Source organism: Rhodnius prolixus, unplaced genomic scaffold (genome assembly GCF_049639745.1).
Source record: "Rhodnius prolixus isolate KJV_2025 unplaced genomic scaffold, Rpr scaffold_1, whole genome shotgun sequence".
In the NCBI taxonomy this organism is placed as follows: Eukaryota; Metazoa; Arthropoda; class Insecta; order Hemiptera; family Reduviidae; genus Rhodnius; species Rhodnius prolixus.
In genome coordinates, this window is record NW_027411581.1 from 23,245,222 (window position 1) to 23,260,909 (window position 15,688).

At 34.7% G+C, this 15,688-nt stretch overlaps 1 long non-coding RNA gene across 1 annotated transcript; it reads right to left on the reverse strand.

The window, feature by feature from the left end:
- Positions 1-6,179: 6,179 nt before the first annotated feature.
- On the reverse strand, positions 6,180-13,842 carry LOC141451372 (uncharacterized). The gene is made up of 4 exons (XR_012456728.1): positions 13,504-13,842; positions 10,309-10,419; positions 9,740-9,832; positions 6,180-6,517 (listed from the first exon to the last, which is right to left on the reverse strand). It is a non-coding gene; the product is annotated as an uncharacterized lncRNA (long non-coding RNA).
- Between the last annotated feature and the right edge of the window lie 1,846 nt (positions 13,843-15,688).

Consider the following 15,688-nt stretch of genomic DNA (forward strand, 5'->3'; position numbering starts at 1 on the left):
ACCTGAGCAGTGGTGTAGAGAGTCTGCGGTCTGGAGTCATTCAAAGCGTTCTGGTACTCGAGACGGTAATGTTATGGTTGATGAACGTTTTGTGAAGATAATGGCTTCCTTCTTGTCATGGTCGCTGCGTAGATTCCATTTGTTGCAAGATTTGTAGTTTTAGGTTTACTATTGTTTCATTCTGGAAGTAATTAGACGGCTACATGCTAAGATATTAGTCGTCGTTTTTACTCTCAAAGTGTGTGTCTATTTTATTTTATTTACTTTACTTCCAGAATGAAAATCTTCGAGAGGAATAGGTTAAAAATTGGGCAGTACTATAAAATAAACCATTACATAAATAAAATATAGAACGAATATTTATGGGTTAAATGCAAGGAGCTGTGACGTATGTCATGTTTCATTATATAAATAATGTTATTGGTTTTTGGTAGAAATAAAGTCAAGTTAGGCAATATAAACTCACCCATACGGGCCCACAAAACCAATCGATTTAATAATATATTTGATACTTTAATTCGTTTGTATTCCATCCTTTCCCAACAAATACCCTACTGAATTTTAAGCATTTTTATGAAGCAAGAAGTGAACTCAGTAGATGACCAAATCTCCTCATCTAAAGAGTTCGGGAACAAGATGGAGACCCAAGGCACGTTCCGATTCAGGTGTACGCTGGGCGGATTAAAAGTTGAAAAGAGATGTGACTTTCATTCTTATTTCAAAATGAGCCTGTTTTTGCCCAAATGGTAGATAATATGGATGCAATAGGAATGGCACAATTATACATATGATATACTAGTATATATGGGTAACGATGTAGGTGAGTATGTGCGTCTTCACATAACACATGTTACCATATTAATGACGTATTCCTAAAGTAGTTGCAATGTGACATCTTCACCAACGTACTTCAGGAATTGGGCATTGACCCGAAATATCTACCCATTTTTAACTGAGAATTCTGAAAGACTCTTTAGGTATAATTAAAAACCACATTTACGCCTTGGCGACCCTAAATTTAGCTACTTATTTTGTAAAATAGACATCACAAGCAGAAACTCTCTGAATGCAAGTGCTGCTGAGGGACCGAAACTTCTGTCCATGTGTTCGGAAAGTGACTGCATAATAATGTTTCTGGTTACTTGGCATCATCACAACGTGAACAAACACCTGATAGAACTGTTGGAGGAAAAGGACATCAGATTTTTTGAGAAGTATTTAGCGGCGATGCTGATGACTCCTCAGAAACGAGCGCCGAAGTGGTCTGTAATAAGAAAGCCGACCATTAAATATGCCGAGCGATCTCAGACAAAATCTAAAGGAACTTCGGAAAAAGGCTACAATATTCAGCAACTGCTTCAGTTTTCTTCAAGAAAACTTTTATAGAGAGTTCGAAGTTTATGGCTAATGGCTTACATCGAGTTCTTTGGTTCTATAGGGATAGACATTAGCCACCTGACTATCCTCGCTTAGTTAATAATTGCATGGAGCTCTGGGGATTCTACAGCTTCATATTTTTAAGTGTCAATCTGCTATAAGCGTCTCGTAAATTGGCAAAACTTTTTTTTTCCGGCGATGCCTTCTTTGTTTTTTATTTTTTTCTTTGAACTTATTTAAATAACTCTACATTTCCTTGTGGCTGATCTCAGCGAAAACTCGGTGAATCTTGCCAAAACCACTTTTAGTTCTTGCTTTGCTTTAATTTATAGTAAACATTCGTAAATACAATTCTTTGTCCAAACTCTGTGATTCCAAAGAACATTAAGCTATGACAGTCCCAAAATAAATGAACTATAAACTCTTTTCAGTACCTTAAACAAAGTGCCGAAAGCTTGTAGGCTGGACAATGTTAATACAGTAAGACTTGAGGTTATCCGGTACAAGTATTTTTCTAGTACCCCAGAACTTGTCAATAACCAATTATCTTTGTACCTAAAGATTTTGATGTATAGGATAGTACGAACTACTTTAACTACAAACAACTTCTTGTAGCTGACAACCTCAAATCTTATCATTTCTACTAAAACTATTTCTATTATTACAGCTGTTGCTCTGAACTAAACTTGATTGATGTGCTAATTGCATTTTGCAAGTTTCATTAATTACAATTTGCAGCTATTTTTTTTTTTTTTTTTTTTTTTCTTTTTTTCGGCGCATCGACTTCTTGGTCATTAGCGCCCACTTTCTTAGCTCTTCTTATTTCCTTATACTACTGGAGCTGGGATGACATGTGCAGACCCATAGCTTCCAATCACAACACCTTGCTTAACAAGGTAGGGTGGAGCCTGGGTCTGCAAAATTGTTTCCACACATCCCCTCTTATTTCATCGACCTTGTCGACGAGGGGGAGTGTGGAATATAATTGTGTCATCCCTTAAATCAACTAACTTTTATAATACATATCTAAATCTGAATTAATAATTTTAAATGTTTTCTATTATATTTATTGTAGGCAAAACCAAAAGTATTATAATTTCTATGTTTACTATTTGCTTGGGCTTTACTGATACTAAGTCCGAGGAGGCTATTTACTCTACTATTATTTAGTTAAATTTAGACAAATAAATTTTGTAATTGCAATTAATTGGGAAATGTAAAAGTGTACTTCAAACTGTGTTTAATGAATTGGTTTGTAAACTACGTGTCGAAAAAATTACTCCACCCAGATTCACTGTAACTTCAGTGAGGTAACAGGCTTGGAAATTTGACACTTTATTTACATTAACTCACTGATAAATCATTTCGATTGGGACAAAAAATGATAATAATTAAAGAAGTTTATGGTACAAAAGGCATATTGGACAAAAAAAAAAAATAAGTTTCTGAGGACACTTTTAAATTTTTTAAAAAAAATAATCAGTTCTTGCCTAGAATTTTATGAAAAAGAATAGGAATGAACTTGCTCTGTGCCAAGAATTTCCAAAAGACAGCGCAAAACGTTGTTAAATTGACTTTGAAAGGTGAAAAATGATCGATATGAATGAAGCAGGAACCTCCTTCCGAAAAATGGCAAGTCCAAAAGAATTGGAGAAACCATTCTTCTTTCCCTATAGAAAGGAAATCCTGGTTTAAGAAACACTACCATGAGGCTCTACAGCCGTACGCAAGATTAGGGGAAATTCCTTATTCTTGCAGAAGTGGCTTTGCTCGCACGTTCTTTGGTGTCCTTGATTACAAAGAATCCAGAATTATCTCGAGATATTCCATATGGTACACAACTACTTCGTATGTTCCATAATTTTCCATACTTCAAAACAACAAACGTTCTTAGTGCATCCATCTTTCCGAGCCTAAATTGCTACAAAGTCGAGAGATCAGATACATTCAATATGACCAATTAAATGAGCTAAATAGCGATTTCTCTTCATTATTTGGCTATGTTTTTCTTTCTTCCTAAATGCTTGAAATATTTACTTTTGCCTTTTCAAACCATAAATCCTAACAGATTAAGATAAGTTTGGTCTTGAGATTTGGTGAGCGTCGCAAACAAATGATAGTGTGTACCATCTAACGGTGGTATATATATCTTCACGAGGGGATGCCGCCTCCAGCTCTATATCCTCCTTATTCGTCTGAGGGCGGACGTTCCGTATAGAGAGAGAATTTCCGCCTTATTTCTGAGGGTTCCAACAGAACTATATCATCATTTGGCTGCTCTGTACAGACAATCGGTAGTTTATGTTTTAGATGTACCTTTAAAAAGTACTATTCTACTTCACCATGGGAAGTTACTGTTAGAAAAAACGCGGCGTGGTTCGGTAATTGGAGTTACCTGTTTAAAACTTAACTGTTTGTAACTTCAACTAGATGTATCACTTTTAATTTCAGGATTTTTTTTAACAAAACTATAAATAATTGTGTAAAGTCCGCAATACTTAGTTTCTCGGTTAACATGTAAACTTACAGAACTTAAAGAAAAGAATTGTTGGCCATTTGACAATGATTATTGCCAATTTGGTCAATGATATGCTAATTTTCTGACGCAAGAACACTGGGGTTTATTAAAAGTATCTAAATATAAAGGGGTAAATCATAATTAAAGAACTCACGTAATTTTAATTAAGCTAATGAGGAGAGATAGAATTTGTAGATCTCGTATTGTAACAATAAAGTACACTATATTTCAGATGCCTTAATTAAATTGGCTTTATGTATTTGACATTATCTAGTACACTTCTCCTTATAATTTAGCTTTGGTGCCACGAACACTCTTCACTGTGCAGCATATAAGAAGTGCGCCAGTCATATAAAAGTGATTTATTAGATTTCCCAAGTTTCCTTCCGCTTTTCTATTTTCATAATATATTGCAGGTGTAACTAACTTATTTTAATATAAATAGATATATGTTCTTCACACGTGCCTACTTGATCTTCATTCATCTTGTATGTTTCATATTATATTTTACTTGATTTATTGTATGCGAAATGACTGCTGGTGAATTAGGTACTATTCATGAGGTATGCAGAGTCCTAGCAAAATGAGTTAGAAGAAGCATTACTCTACTTATGTTTACAGCGCAAGAAACAAGAGTTATCTCTGTTTAGTAAGCTGTCGAGTACCAAATAGGACGACATAGAAATAGAGGTTATGCTTGAAGCGTGTTGAAGATTAAAATTCCTGCAGCAGGATACTGTAAGCTACTGACCAGCATTTCCGTTTATGAGGTAACCTGTTGGAATAACTAATTTAAACTGAGTCTAAACAAATAAATCAATGGAAAATCCGTGCCAACCCAATTTTGGGCCAAGCAAGTACAAAAAGAAATGAAGTCCCTAAAAATATGGCAGAATATGGCTGATAAAGTGATACCTTGATTTCTACAACATGTTACAAGGAATAAGATGCCAAATTCCAAATAAACACTCTATCACTGAGTATGACAACTGCCTTAAAAATATTAAAAGCTGAAGGACTTCAAATTGTTGATGGCGGCTGATTTTGGTTGCGCTTCTTCCGTAGAATGAATCGCAAACTAATCACCACAGAGATTATTCCTAGGTTTCAGCAAATTCCACCATTTTAATTATTGCAAGTTCGACCGAGAGAAAGGAAGGATTTCATCCTCTATCATTTTCATGAAACACTAATATATGATAACTATTTCATGAACAAATTGATGATCTTTACAAAAGAAGTAATGCGACAAAGCGATCACCTCCGTCATCTTCTAAAAGTAAAAGAAACGTGGTACGAAGAAGCTGCCCTAAGAAGAAGCCAATTATCAATGGCCAGATTTTAATAAGCCTTAATTAAAAAAAATATATATATTTACCATTCTCCACAGATTTTCAAAGTCGTAAATTTTTGTTATGGGAACGGTAATTACTGGGGACTACTCCGTAAATTACCAGGTTCCCGAAATGGGACACTCGTCCAATTTGAAGTAAATACTTAAAATATTATTATACATAATCGTTTATTAAATATCACTTAGTTCATTTCTCTCTCTTTTTTTAAGTTTTTCATTAAAAATTTTCAATTAAAACAATCTAATTATTTTATTAATTAAGATTTTTCAATGAATACTAAACGAGAAACTTGGACGCCACAAAATTGATTACAATCAAATAGAATTTAATTACTTTTACATTTTAATTGCAAGTGTTGCGCTCGAAAGGTTGACTAATTTTTTCTAAATGATTTTTTTTTTTTTTTGCGTTTATTTATGCTACAATCAGCACATTAGCGCTATAAGTAACAGTGATAACCGAGTAACAAATGATAAGTAACGACTGGAGAAGTTACCCAATGGTAACACTCCCAAATATTAGACGGTTAGTCACTCTCTTCACTGGAGAGGAGATCACGAGGCCACTGTCTCTTAAGGCGTCTTCTCCAGTTTGTCAGGAAGAGTTCTAGAAGAAAGATTTAGAAAAAGAGGATTTATATAAGATTTCAGGCTGAAGTAGAGTTTCTGTATCGTGTTTTGGGCGACTTCGGTGATAAAAGGAATGTTAAGGTAAATGTGTATAGTCAGGTTGGAGACATAAAATGGAGCGTGTACAATAGTTCGAAGTATTTTAGATTGAAGAGATTGAATCCTTTGGAGATTGGAGCGTTTGGTTGAACCCCACAGTTCTCCATACGCCCAGATGGGTTTGAAAATAGAAGTATAAATCAGTCTTTTGTTGTCCAGAGAGAGTTTTCATCTATCGTCTAAGAGTCTTTTAAGTAGTCGATAGCGTCTGTTCTTTTAAGTCTAGTGTGGGGGTTCCAAGAAATTAAATGAAATTAAAAAAAAAAAGCAGGGCGAATAAAAATGTAAATTTATTATATTCCCAGTCGCCAGTCGTCGAAAATATATTTTTACAGTAGCAACCTTAATTTTTTTTAAAATTGGTAATTTAAAAAAATAAAAAATAAAACTGAAGGAATACTTCTTAATGTCGCAAATTAGTAGCATCAGTCCAATCTTCTATCTGGTGAAGGTCAGACCGGGGGCACATACTGAGTGAGCACTTGATACAAGTTCGGCAATGGAGTCATCAACTGTAGATACAAGGCTATAGCAAGCCGCTATTTTAAACAAACAGAAATTAAAAACAAATTTGTAATTTTCAACGTCTCGGTCCAAAATTCGCGAATAAAATTGGTCTTTCAGTTTAATATTAATAATAAATACGAGGTGTGTTCAAAAAGTAACGGGAATTTTTAAATTTCGCGGGTTTGGAGAGTCTGATTGTAATTTTTTTTTTTTTATTATGTTGGTACACATGCCCCTGAAGTACGATAAAATTTTCAGTAATATTCATTGTTTACTTCTTAAGTGGCAGCCGTTAAGGTTAGACGTGTTTTTCGAGCTTGGCGATTTTTGTTTGTTAAAAAAAATGGATCAAAGAATTTGTATTAAATTTTGCGTAAAAAATGAAATAAAGTGTGTGAAATGTTAATAAAGGCATATGGTGAGTCTGCTATGAGTAAAACAAGGATTTACGAGTGGTATAAGCGTTTCCAAGAGGGCCGCGAAAACGTTGAAGATGACGAACGACCTGGACGTCCAAGCACATCAACAACCGATGAAAACGTGAAAAAAGTGAAAGAAATGGTTATGAACGATCGCCGAATCACAATCAGAGAAGTCGCTGATGATGTTGCCATATCAATTGGCTCATGCCATGAAATTTTTTCGGATGTTTTGGGTATGAAACGTGTGGCAGCAAAATTTGTTCCAAAATTGTTGAATTTCGAACAAAAACAGCGGAGAATGGAAGTTGCTCAAGAGTCACTCAATGAAGTCGACAACGATGCGGATCTACTGAAACGTGTTATAACAGGTGACGAAACATGGGTTTACGGATATGATGTCGAAACTAAGGCTCAATCGTCCCAGTGGAGGCATTCTGGATCGCCAAGACCGAAAAAGGCTCGACAAGTGCGGTCGAATGAAGGTTATGCTCACTGTGTTCTTCGATTTTAATGGCATAGTGCATCATGAATTCTTGCCACAAGGTCAAACAATCAATAAGGAGTACTACCTACAAGTTCAACGCCGTTTGCGTGAAGCAATCCGAAAAAAACGCCCGGATTTGTGGCAAAACAATTCATGGATTTTGCACCACGATAATGCACCTGCTCACACTTCATTGCTTGTTCGTGAATTTTTGGCCAAAAACAAAACTTTAACGATGCCCCAGCCTCCATATTCGCCAGACATGGCTCCATGTGACTTTTTTCTATTTCCAAACATAAAGAGAACATTAAAAGGCCGTCGTTTTACAAGCATAGATGACATTAAAAGCGAATCGCTGAAAGAGCTGAAAGCTATCACAAAGATCGAGTTTCAGAATTGTTTCGAGGATTGGAAAAAGCGCTGGCACAAGTGTATTGTATGCGAAGGGGACTACTTTGAAGGCGACAATATTAATGTAGATGAATAAATAAATATTTTTTTTCAAAAAACGAAAATTCCCGTTACTTTTTGAACACACCTCGTACATTATTTTTACAGAAAATTGCAAAAACTGAAAAAACTTTTTGATAAACTGACACGTATTGCCAGGAACTCTGAAACTGATAAGGGATCTGCCTGATTTGGGAACATAAAACTGGGTCTAAAACGTGGATAGCACTTTTGCATACTTTAAGGGGAGACAGAGAAAACTCCACTACACCTCCTAACTGATTGGAACACCATTATTCAAGAAAGAAAACACCCCATGGTTCAACTAATAGATGCAGTAGAAGCACCTACTCACACTGGAACTCTCTCAGATCCTGAGATCTTCCTCGCATTTTGGACTGGAAGAGATCCTGTAAGAACTCACCAGGCACCAGTAAGGAGAGACCGAATCGATCTTAAAAGTAGCCGTGCAGTGATATACTTTTGCCACCAAAAAAATTATTATTCCCCTTGACTGTGATGGACTTGTAACGCACGGTTTTCTAACAGTAAGATACTCTAGGCATTCAATCTCGCTTTGGTATATCCCATTCATGGTAGTGATATCCGCTAGGCGTCGTTCGCACCTTTATCACTACAACAATGCAATTTATACCAGTTATAGAACAAACTTTCTCTCCAATTTGGTAAAGTACTCATTAAAATCTGATCAATAAGAAGATATATACCGGGTGTTCATTTTAAGACGGCTCAAAAGCATTTCATGCTTAAATGGTTAGTCTGAGCAAAAAACGGTAGAGGAAAAATTTGTTGCCCGTCACCTCTAGTTTTTGAATATGTGACTTGATTTTTTATTCCTGCCCGCAGTTACTGAGAGCAGTTGATAACCTCCTGGCTAACCTGGCTTGCGAGCCAGATGATGCACCTTTGAAGGCGCAGTACATGCTGCACAAGTTGAGTAAAGTGTATTATTTGATAAATTAAGGACTAAGTTTGATCCTTTAAATGAAAGAAATTGAATGCTTAAATATGCGGCAGGAGGTTTCAAATTTTTTTGGTAATTTAACGCAACTCTCCAAAAATTACCAAATAATTATTAAACCTTCTTGTTTGTAACAGACGTAAAATTAGTTTTTAGCCATTTTGTGTATGCTTGAGAACATCTAAAGCTCTTAACATTTGATTTTCCTTAGAAAAATCACTCGGAAAACAACTTATTTCCCGATATTAAGAAAAATACTAGCTTTACTGCCTTGGCAATATTTTTAGTAGAAAGGGTATGAAAAAATACATAAAAATGACCTATCGCGTGCTCTTCTTTCTCTTTGATAACAAGTTAAAAAATTGAAATATGTTTAATAAATACCAGATTTTGAAATGTTCTAGCACCTTTAATTTTGAAGATATCGAATTGCGGTTTCCGGTTTCTTTCATAACTTTGTATACTCTTTAAAACTGTGATTACGAAAATGGAGGTCATCTGCAAACCTTTACTTTTGGTCGCGCGTCAGCCGCGTATGCGGGCGGGAATCTAAAATCAAGTCACATATTCTGAAACTAGAGGTGATGGGCAACAAATTTTTCCTCTACCGTTTTTTGCTCAGATCAACCGTCTAAGCATGAATTGCATTTGAGCCGTCTTAAAATGAACAACCTGTATAAAGCTTTGAAATTTGAACGAGTTTAAAACTTCCAAAATATAAAATTCTAATTCTCATTACCTATAATCACTAGAAAAATGCTATCTATAGAGCACCGAAGTTGGAAATGAGAGTTTTTGTCCCTCAGTTACGCTTTTGTTGAATTTGCACGATTATAAAATCTTAATAAATCGTTTATTTCAAAGCTATATGGACTTTAACTGGAATGTAGTGAATGTGACGATAATTTTATAGTACCTTAATGCACATTTACGTGGAAAGGATCAAAGAGTAACGAAATTGTACTGTATGCTAATTTCCACCATTTTCCCCGGCTTGCGTGCTTGTATGCTGTAACAGAGTTAATTATTCGTTAAATAAAAACGAGTGATTAACAGTGATGAACTGGAATGGAAATGGCAAGATTTTATGGCTCCCTAGCTGTAGGTAATAAAATCAACAAGCTAAACAGCGCTGGCTTCGTTGCAGCTGGTGTGAAATATAACTGAATGAAGGGAAGCGAAAAACGCTTTCTGCCTCCATAAATGCACCACTTTCAAAATCAATTTAAATTGGTGTTAACCTGATGAAAAGATGCAAAAATGTATAAAACTAATGGGAAAGTGCATTAACTACTTTCACATACCTCTCGTAATATTAGTTTTCTTTAGACTGAACTTTAATTACAGTTTTTAATTTTTATTTTTATTACTTTTCAAAAAAAAGAGTTATTAAATTGGTTTACATTTTGCTCTCTATACATATAGTGAGGATGTAATTAAAATTTTGCAGCAGTTAAAGCTTAAATTTTTAGAATGCTCACTTACCAAATTAACTAGCAACCCGCATATCCTCTTCGGAACACTGGATCTCCATCCCCAGTTAGGAGCGTACTTCGTTCTCTGAACTGAAGAAGGATTGTAGCAGCTATAATAGATCTGTGTGAAAAGAAATAAATTTAAGTAAACCTATTTGAATACTTAGTGACTCATAGAAATTTAAGAAATTTAATTCTGGGAATTTTCTGTCCTATGTTGGGGGAGGGGGTCAGATTTAGTAAGTTTTTTTTACTTTCTCTTACTCTACTAAGAGGAACTCTTGCAATCGTACAGAATTTCGATAGTGAATTTTTACCGTTAATATCCGTTTGGTAGTCTCCTGAGCAGGGAAATAGTGGTTTTAACACCCAAGTCAGTGCTTGGGTTCTTCCTGTTTGTCCGTATCCTGCCCAATCTTGCGTGGTCCAATAGTAACTAACTGAAAAATTTCTTTTCCTTTAAATTAGCAGAAATAAACTCGTTATTTTTTTTTACTTTATTATTTCTCTGGAGCTTTATTCCCCATTTTGCCTCTCTCTTTTGGTTACTTAATGTTAAAAAACTACAATTTAAGTAGAGCACAAAACAGTGATTAGATATTGTTCAATCACACACACCCACCCACAATTATAATCCAAATGGATCAGTGTTACAGACTTCCAAACAGAGTTCTTTCGTTGCTTACAATACCTGAAAAGTATCAATACTTCTAACTACATTAAGAAAAAATAATTAGCGATGAACTTTCAAAATTTGAGCAGTCTTACTGAATGTTTGACTGTAATATTTAGAGCGAAGCTCTCACCATATGATTCGTGTATATTATTGCGAAATGTCCAACCAAATACAATATCTTTATTGCAAAATTATATTTGACACTTTAGAAACAAGAGGAGAGACACTTTGATATTTATCAAATAGATGGTATTACGTATGTATGGTAAACACAAACGTGTGTATTTAATTTGACTAGCTACAGTGACTGTGAGTGTGTCTGTGTGTTGGGTGTAGGCGAAAGTCTCGCAGTAATCAATTTGTCACCCACCCTTTCCCTGGAGAACTGATGTCGTAACTAATAATTTGCGATGAATATTCAGTCGCTTCGTGTACACTAGCGCTCCATTACCGCCCTTGTCCAATTACCGCGTCAAATTAATGTCCATTAACTGAATACACTTTATATAATAATTTTGTCATATTTTTGTTAAATTCGTTATATTAATAACTGATTATTAAATTAGTTTATTTAAATTAATTATCCCTTTTTTATAGAAAAATTTATTATTATTTATAATGTGGCTTTTCTCTAGTTACTGAGGTGGTTGTCAAAACTATTCCATCTTTCAATTTCTATCTGTCAATAAACACAAATGTGAAACTCAGTTTAAACAAAATTTTTTCTTCTAAGTATCATTCATTTAGAGCAGAGATCGCCAAAGTGGTCTATATAGACCCCCAGGGGTCTGCTTAACAAAAGTAGAGAATCGATCTGAGCCAGGGGGTCGATTGGGGGTCTTATTTATAATTACTTATTATTTAATAAATATTAAGGTATTTAAATTTCAACATTAAGATGTTTTTCATAAAACTATTGTTACACAGAGTAAAATTACTTTAATAAATGGTTAAAATCATAAAATAAATGTACAAACAGTACAATTTCTAATTAAAACTGTCCGGTAGGACAGTTGTATAAGGGTTGATCATCAAAAAATGCACGAAAAAGCGTAACGTTGAAAAACATCCAACTTTGACCATTTTTTTATCTTTTTCTATAAAAGATAAAACTCCCAAATTTTCTTTAAAATAAAGTGCAAATCCTCCTTTATAACTGTATTTTTTTTTTGTAACAACATATATTAAATAGATTTCGAGAAATACGAGTCTGAAAATGGGCAAAAACCGCATTTTCAGAAAATGTTCTTGTTCTTGTTCTTCTTGTTGTTGTTACCTTTTTTGTAAACAACGTAGCGCCTAAACGCTAGATAGTTTTATTTTAATTAACTGAAAATTACTTTTATGGTGGGTCGATGGATATTTCGAAAAATTATATTAGGGTCCATGATCAAAAAAGTTTGGCGACCCCTGTTTTAGAGGGATCAGAAGAAGGAAGACATCTTATTTTTGACATTTATGTCAAAACATGTTCGATTAAATTCTTTTATAATCGGCTGAAGATTGTTACGTCATGTGACCCTGCTTAGCTTCTCTTAGATAGGAAATAATAATTTTAGTTTTAAGTATCGATTATTGATATGTAATCGACATTGGAATTTCCTTTTTTCTTTTAATTTAAGGCACTTTACATTCTTAAACACTCGCCAAATAAGGCAAGTAGACTTCTTCAGTAAATTGCTGGCCTCCGGGCAGTGTTCTCTTTTCACAAGCAACATCCAAAAAGTGTCAATGCTACTAAATGTATTTAAAAAATAATATAAAAAATAAGGGCAAGTTATATGGCGTTGTAATCACTTTATTATTTGCTGTAGACTGACGACTAGAAGATTGAGATTCTGACTATATAAAGTCACACAAATTAAAACAAGAAATATTTCGACACAATAGCAATAATAAATTCAATAACAATATCTGTCAAAATTTGAGTATCAAGAAAATTTGGTTAGGTTTCAGGTGAGGGTCAGCGTCAATACCAACATTGTAACGGAAGAAAGTACCAAATATGTTCCAATACCAGTTACAACGAGTGTAATGTCGATAAATAGTAATGATTGAGGGCACTGAAACAACAAGAACACAATACGTTCCTCCAAAAACTCTTTGGAGCCATCACATTTAGAAAGTACTACGTTCTTAAATTCTTAAAATCTTAGGAAAATTGCGATACATTAGTTGAATCTAAACATTTTTCTCCATAATGAAACAAGTAAGAATGGATTAGTGGTGCGATAAATGAATTATGTGGAAAATATTTGAAACAAAAAAAATCAACTAAACGTTTGTGAAATGAGCGTATGAAATTTAAGAAACATTTTTGGAGGTATTTTGGAGGGAATCCCCGAAAACTGAAACTATGACTCAGGAAAGGGTCACTTTGATTAGGTTGTGTCTAAAGCTGTATTCCAAATTGCGTAGCACCGATTAGAAATATCAAATATCAAACTTTTTATAAATTTCAGTTTTAGAATCGCATGCAAACACACTGAATAAAAAAAGTATTTTTTCCGGACTTCCGGAGGTACGTACCTCTCTACAAGGATATTTCCAATGAAGTTAGTAGATCTGCACGACTGCCAGACTTTCTGAGGTACAGAAAGTAAAATAGAATGTCCAAACTAACTCCTCATTCAAGCCCTCTCAACCTCAAATCATCCCACAAACCCTCCTAGACGTTTAAGGCGCCGCTGGCCGCGCGACCATCTGAACGTCGGCTATCCAAAGAGTACTTCTCATCGCCTTAAGGGTCTATTACGGCTCTCATTACTGAATGACCGTCGTTCATGAAATCAACCCAGAATACGTGCGCTGACGCCAAGTCAATGAAATGCATAAATTTAATATTTTCTACTTTGAATAGTATTGAATTTGTTAAACGTTAACATTTAATAAGTAATTACCATGCTCTGATCAATTGATTGCCAAAATTATTATTTCATAATTATTTTACCATCTGTATAATGATCATTTTTCAAGTAATTTTGAATAGTTAATTATTTCGAGCCCTTGATTCTATTAACCATTGTGGGATTTGAAAATTCGTATTATTAATAGCTTAATATTATTTTAAATTTTACTTCTATTAACCAGGTCTTAAATAAATTTTATTCCTCATGTTTAGCTGTACACATTCAAAGGATGAAAGTTGAAAATAAAATATAATCCGTCTCTGACTGTATCATTCACTTTCAGCCTTTCTTGGACGTCACAAACAAAACATTGCTGGCAGTTTTGCCCGATGTATACACTGCAAACTTTATAAAGTCGGCTTAGTTAATTGTGGAAGCAAGTCCTATTTTATGCTTCTGAAAATTCTTTATCTCTTACAGTTTTAAAATAAAACGAGACAACAATATATACATATATATTCTTTACTTATTATAAAAAAACAGCACATCTCTTTGTCTAAGTTTGCCCAAAAGTTCTCACTTTTCTTTTTAAATCAAAATTTAAAACAATGACTTAAAAGTATCTGGCAAATTTGATGAAAATTTCGAAGAGACATGTATAATCACTTCTAGTAAAGTAAAGTAAAGTAAAGTAATCGCCTATTTTTTCAGGCGGGGCTTAACGTCCAACTACCATTTAGTAGGTGTCGTGGACGGAGGCGAATAGCAAACGTACTTTACTATTTCTCATTTAACCATTAAATAAAATCCAAGGCCTAAAGACCGGGAATCGAACCCAGTACCACAATGCATATTAGCTTTGCAGGTCTCGCCTCTAACCGCTCGGCTACTGTGGCGCCCAGATACTTAACTAAACTACATACAAATTTCATACATATTCATACTCGACTACCGCGGCGCCTATAATCACTTCTATTTGTTATTATAATTATTTAGGATCGCAAAATGAGAAGCGATTGACGTGAAGGTCGTTAAACCAACCTTGGGAGAAAAAAACCCAAAACCCTTAATGTTTCAGCAAGTTTCTTTCGGACAGTCTCAATGCATTATTCCAGAGTATCATTTAATTAACTGTCCTTAATCATCCCTTGATTTCTGGCTAGTGCTAAATGTCCTACGCTGGCCTTCAGGTAGCGAGTGCACATTCCAAATAGAGTTGCACAGTGTCTTGTACCCTATTCTTACATCATGTGTACAGATCACCTGGGTCTCTCTTCCGATGGTATGGAACCACAGCCAGAACTCTTTAAAAGTTCTTTCTCAGATCCTTTAAGTTCCTGGTAATGTCCGCATTAATTCTTTTTTCCTCTTTCTCCTGTAACCTTTAAACATTCTCCAGTTCTTTCAGCCTCCAAGTCTTGATAATTCCGTCGCCATCATTGAGATTGCTAAAGCCAATTAGGGAATAATTTGCAAGACATACTCTTCCTAGTTAATCAGTTCTTTCGTTGCCCTTTAAAATACTAATACACTCCACTTCAGCGACAAGAAATGGACATACGATACAGACAGCTCAAAAGACTATTAAACTACCGATTAAAACTATAACTAAAGTCTATTGTCTAACCCTACATTAACCTACGGAATCGTAGGTTCCAGCCTACTAAACACCCAATCCTGGCAACCAAAAATCCTTCGCATAATTGTCAATGCTCCCTACTTTGTATCGAACCAAACCATTCATAGAAACCTCAATATATCTTTCCTACATGACCACCTCAATCCGCTACAAAAAAAAAAAAAAATTCGTCAACACCTTATTTGCACATCTGAATCCTATAGTCAGACGCTTTTCTTCCCAAACA